The following is a 6,156-nucleotide window of genomic DNA, read 5'->3' on the forward strand; positions in this document are numbered from 1 at the left end:
TTCAACATCCGCAAATCAGTCAATGTGATACAACACATCAATAAAAGAAAGAACAAGAACCATATGATACTCTCAATAGATGCTGAAAAAGCATTTGACAAAGTACAGCATCCCTTCCTGATCAAAACTCTTCAAAGTGTAGGGATAAGGGTACATACCTCAATATCATCAAACCCATCTATGAAAAACCCACCACAAATATCATTCTCAATGGAGAAAAACTGAAAGCTTTTCCACTAAGGTCAGGAACATGGCAGGGATGTCCATTATCACCACTGCTATTCAACATAGTACTAGAGGTCCTAGCCTCAGCAATCAGACAACAAAAGGAAATTAAAGGCATCCAAATCGGCAAAGAAGAAGTCAAATTATCACTCTTCATGGATGATATGATACTATATGTGGAAAACCCAAAAGACTCCACTCCAAAACTGCTAGAACTTGTATAAGAATTCAGGAAAGTGTCAGGATATAAAATCAATGCACAGAAATCAGTTTCATTTGTCTACACCAACAACAAGACAGAAGAAAGAGAAATTAAGGAGTCCATCCATTTACAATTGCACCCCAAACCATAAGATACCTAGGAATAAACCTAACCAAAGAGGCTAAGAATCTATACTCAGAAAACTATAAAGTACTTATGAAAGAAATTGAGGAAGACACAAAGAAATGGGAAAATGTTCCATTCTCCTGGATTGGAAGAATAAATATTGTGAAAATGTCTATGCTACCTAAAGCAATCTACACATTTAATGCAATACCTATCAAAATGTCATCCATTTTTTTTCAAAGAAATGGAACAAATAATCCTAAAATTTATATGGAACCAGAAAAGACCTCAAATAGCCAAAGGGATACTGAAAAAGAAAGCCAAGGTTGGTGGCATCACAGTTCTGGACTTCAAGCTCAATTACAAAGCTATCTTCATCAAGACAGCATGGTACTGGCACAAAAACAGACACATAGATCAATGGAACAGAATAGAGAGACCAGAAATAGACCCTCAACTCTATGGTCAACTAATCTTCGACAAAGCAGGAAAGAATGTCCAAGAGAAAAAAGACAGCCTCTTCAATAAATGGTGTTGGGAAAATTGGACAGCCACATGCAGAAAAATGAAATTGGACCATTTCCTTACACCACACACAAAAATAGCTCAAAATGGACGAAGGACCTCAATGTGAGAAAGGAATCCATCAAAATCCTTGAGGAGAACACCGGCAGCAACCTCTTCAACCTCAGCCGCAGCAACATCTTCCTAGGAACAACACCAAAGGCAAGGGAAGCAAGGGCAAAAATGAACTATTGGGATTTCATCAAGATCAAAAGCTTTTGCACAGCAAAGGAAACAGTTAACAAAGTCAAAAGACAACTGACAGAATGGGAGAAGATATTTGCAAAGGACATATCAGATAAAGGACTAGTGTCCAAAATCTATAAAGAACTTTGCAGGGGCACCTGGGTGGCTCAGTGGGTTAAGCCGCTGCCTTCGGCTCAGGTCATGATCTCAGGGTCCTGGGATCGAGTCCCGCATCGGGCTCTCTGCTCAGCAGGGAGCCTGCTTCCCTCTCTCTCTCTCTCTCTGCCTGCCTCTCTATCTACTTGTGATTTCTCTCTGTCAAATAAATAAATAAAATTAAAAAAAAAAAAGAACTTTGCAAACTCAACACCCAAAGAACAAATAATCCAATCAAGAAATGGGCAGAGGACATGAACAGACATTTCCGCAAAGAAGACATCCAGATGGCCAACAGACACATGAAAAAGTACTCCATATCACTCGGCATCAGGGAAATACAAATCAAAACCACAATGAGATATCACCTCACACCAGTCAGAATGGCTAAAATCAACAAGTCAGGAAATGACAGATGCTGGCAAGGATGCGGAGAAAGGGGAACCCTCCTACACTGTTGGTGGGAATGCAAGCTGGTGCAACCACTCTGGAAAACAGCATGGAGGTTCCTCAAAATGTTGAAAATAGAACTGCCCTATGACCCAGCAATTGCACTACTGGGTATTTACCCTAAAGATACAAACGTAGTGATCCAAAGGGGCATGTGCACCCGAATGTTTATAGCAGCAATGTCCACAATAGCCAAACTATGGAAAGAACCTAGATGTCCATCAACAGATGAATGGATCAAGAAGATGTGGTATATATACACAATGGAATACTATGCAGCCATCAAAAGAAGTGAAATCTTGTCATTTGCGACAACGTGGATGGAACTAGAGCGTATCATGCTTAGCAAAATAAGTCAAGCAGAGAAAGATAATTATCATATGATCTCCCTGATATGAGGAAGTGGTGATGCAACATGGGGGCTTAAGTGGGTAGGAGAAGACTCAATGAAACAAGATGGGATTGGGAGGGAGACAAACCATAAGTGACTCTTAATCTTACAAAACAAATTGAGGGTTGCTGGGGGGAGGGGGGATGGGAGAAAGGGGTGGGGCTATGGACATTGGGGAGGGTATGTGCTTTGGTGAGTGCTGTGAAGTGTGTAAACCTGGCGATTCACAGACTTGTACACTTGGGGAAAAAAATATATGTTGATAAAAAATTTTAAAAAAAATAAAATGGAGTTGAATGGAAAAAAATATATATCAGGTTATACCAGGTGATGGGTATTAGGGAAGGCACATGTTGGGATGAGCACTGTGTGTTATGCCCAAGTAATGAATCGTTGAACACTACAACAAAATCTTATGATGTACCATAGGTTGGCTAACTGAACATAATTAAAAACTGAAAAAAAAATAATAAATTTTTTAAAGTAGCAGGTTATAGGGCATAGGATGGAGAGCTCTGCAAAAGCCTCCGGATACAACAACACATAACCATTTGAAACAGGGAGTGAGAACTTGAGTCAGTGCTGTAGCCAGCAGTGAGAAGTATCCCCTAGGGCAGAAACATTCCAATCATCCCTGCTCTTTTTCTTCAGTGCCAGCATTGGTCTCTATTAGGAGCAACTTTCAGCATGGACATTAAAAGAAAATGTAGAAACTTGAGAAGAACACCACTTACATTCTAACAATAGCAAGACAGATTACCTATAAAATCACAGATGTTTTTATGTCCATCAGTGTCCTAAGAATGCAGTGAGTCCAATGAGCTATAATACAGAACATGCTGACCCTCTTTGGCTGCTTGTGTCTTTGGCAGAGACGTGGGAGTAGGACAAAACCACCTTAGATACAGGTAAGAAGAAAATAGATGAAATTTTAACTAAACTTTAAACACCAGTTAGGGATAGTATGAGACTTTAGAATCCCTAGGAGAACTAAACAAAAAAAAATCTGCACCTTTTCCACAGATCTTCATCAAATGTCCATGAGCCCCATCTGGGAATAAATCCAAAGGAAACATAAAGACAAACTTGAAAAGATACTGGCACACCCATGTTCACTGCAGTATTATTTACAAAAGCCAGGACATGAAAAAAATCTAAGTGTCCACCAATAGGTCAATGGATAAAGAAAATGAGGTGTGTATATATACAATGTAATAATACCTATAAAAAAGAAAGAAATCCTACTATTTGCAACAACATGGATGGACCTGGAAGGCATTATGCTAAGTGAAATAAGTCAGAGAAAGACAAACACTGGGCACCTGGGTGGCTCAGATGGTTAAGTGCCTGTCTTCAGCTCAGGGCTTGATCTCCAGGTCCTAGGATCAAACCCCATGTCTGTCTGCCAGCAGGGGGGAGTCTGCTTCTCAGCCTACTTGTGCTCGCTCTCTCTTTCTCTTTCTCTCTCTCTCTCAAATGAATAAATAAAATATTTTAAAAAAAGAAAGAAAGACAAACACTATATGACCTCACTTACAAATGGAATCTTTAAAAAAAATCATAGAAAAAGAGATCACATTTGTGCAAGAAGTCAGGACAGTGGGGATTGGAGAAGGATGATCAGAAGGTAAGCTTCCAATTATAAGATAAGTAATTACTAGGGATGTAATGTACAAATGATAACTAGAGCTAACAACTGCTGTATGACATGCTGGAAAGTTGCTAAGAGAGTAAATACTAAGAGTTCTCATCACAAGGAAAAACTTTGTTCTTCCTTTTCTTCTTTTTTTTTTTCTTTTTCTTTTATCTTTATGAGATGATGAATACCTGGTGGGGTATTTTACAATACATGTAAATCAAACCATCATATTTTATGCCTTGAACTTCTACAGTGATGTATATTAATTATTTCTTTTTTATAGTTTAATCTTTAATGAAGGCTGTGCTTAAAAACCTGGCTTGCAAAATTCCTGAAAAATTCAGCAATTAGCTTGCAAAAGCCCATACAGCCCTAGATCATACCAGTTATTTACTCCAACTATCAATTATTTCTTAATAATAATTTGTTGATGAGGAGTATTAGGAGAAAAACAGAAGAGATGAGAGAGACACACCACACTCTGAGGCACAGGTGTACAGGGTCTGCAGAAGTCTGGGAGCATGGCAGAGAAGGAGAACTGAGAGAACTGCTCTAGAGCACTCTGGGTTCCATAATCACCAATACTGGGAATTAAAGATAAGATATTACATTCTTTCTGCCCATGGACACCACCAAATAAGCATCATTAAAATCTCCCTTCCCTCCACCATCATGTCTAAGTCAGAGTCTCCCAAAGAACCTGAACAACTGCAAAAGCTCTTCATCAGAGGTCTGAGCTTTGAAAGAACTGATGAGAGTCTGAGGAGCCATTTTGAGCAATGGGGAGCACTTACAGACTGTGTGCTCATGAGAGATCCAAACACCTGGTGCTCCAGAGGCTTTGGTTTCGTCACGTGTGCCACTGTGGAGGAGGTGGATGAAGCCATGAATGCAAGGCCACACGAGGTGGATGGAAGAGTTCTGGAACCAAAGAAGGCTGTCTCAAGAGAAGAGTCTCAAAGACCTGGTGCCCACTTAAGTGACAACATTCACTTTTTGTGAGAAAGATTTTTGTTGGTGGCATTAAAGAAGCCACTGAAGAATATCATCTAAGAGATTCTTTTGAACAGTATGGGAAAATCGAAGCAATTGAGATCATGACTGTCTGAGGCAGTGGCAAAAAGAGGGATTTTGCTTTTGTAATATTTGATGACCATGACTCTGTAGACAAGATTGTTATTCAAAATACCATACTGTGAATGGCCACAACTGTGACATAAGAAAATCCCTATGTAAGCAAGAGATGGCTAGTGCTTCATCCAGCCAAAGAGGTCAAAGTAGTTCTGGAAACTTTGGTGGTGTCCGTGGAGGTGATCTTGGTGGGAATGACAACTTTGGTCATGGAGGGAATTTCAGTGGCTGAGGTGGCTTTGGTGGCAGTTGAGGTGGTGGTGGATATGGTGGCAGTGGGGATGGCTATAAAGAATTTGGTAATGATGATGGTTATGAGGAGGTGGCCCTGGTTACTCTGGAAGAAACAGGGACTATAGAAGTGGTGGACAAGGTTGTGGAAACCAGGACAGTGGCTATGGTGGGAGTGGCAGCTAGGACAGCTATAATAGCGGAGGAGGTAGAGGCAGCTATGGTGGTGGTACTGGAGGCAACTTAGGAGGTGGCAGAAGCTATAATGGTTTTGGCAATTACAACAATCAATCCTCAAATTTTGGACCCAGAAACTCTGGCCCCTATGGTCATGGAGGACAATACTTTGCCAAACCACAAAACCAAGGTGGCTATGGTGGTTCCAGCAGCAGCAGTAGCTACAGCAGTGGCAAAAGGTTTTAATTACTGCCAGGAAACAAAGCTTAGCAGGAGAAGAGAGCCAGAGAAATGACAGAGAAGCTACTGGTTACAACAGATTTGTGAACTCAGCCAAGCACAATGGTGGCAGGGCCTACCTGCTAAAAGAAGACATGTTTTAGACAATACTCATGTGTATGGGCAAAAAACTCGAGGACTGTATTTGTGACTAATTGTATAACAGGTTATTTTAGTTTCTGTTCTGTGGAAAGTGTAAAGCATTCAAACAGTGTTTTAATGTAGTTTTTTTTTGCACCCATGATGTTGATTGCTAAATGTAATAGTCTTTTCATGACACTGAATAAATGTGTCCTTTTTTTTTTTTTTTCAAATGTGCTGTGTTAAGTTAGTCTACTCTGAAGCCATCTTGGTATACTACCCCAACAGTATGAAATTAGAATTCTTTCAGGGTGATGT

The 6,156-nt window shown here is 40.1% G+C and overlaps 1 pseudogene; it reads left to right on the forward strand.

Moving 5' to 3' along the window:
• The first annotated feature begins 4,611 nt into the window (after window positions 1-4,611).
• On the forward strand, window positions 4,612-5,724 carry LOC101670956 (annotated as a pseudogene).
• Window positions 5,725-6,156: the final 432 nt, after the last annotated feature.

This window comes from Mustela putorius, unplaced genomic scaffold, assembly GCF_011764305.1.
Source record: "Mustela putorius furo isolate JIRA1106 unplaced genomic scaffold, ASM1176430v1.1 tig00537350_pilon_pilon_pilon, whole genome shotgun sequence".
NCBI classification, from domain to species: domain Eukaryota; kingdom Metazoa; phylum Chordata; class Mammalia; order Carnivora; family Mustelidae; genus Mustela; species Mustela putorius.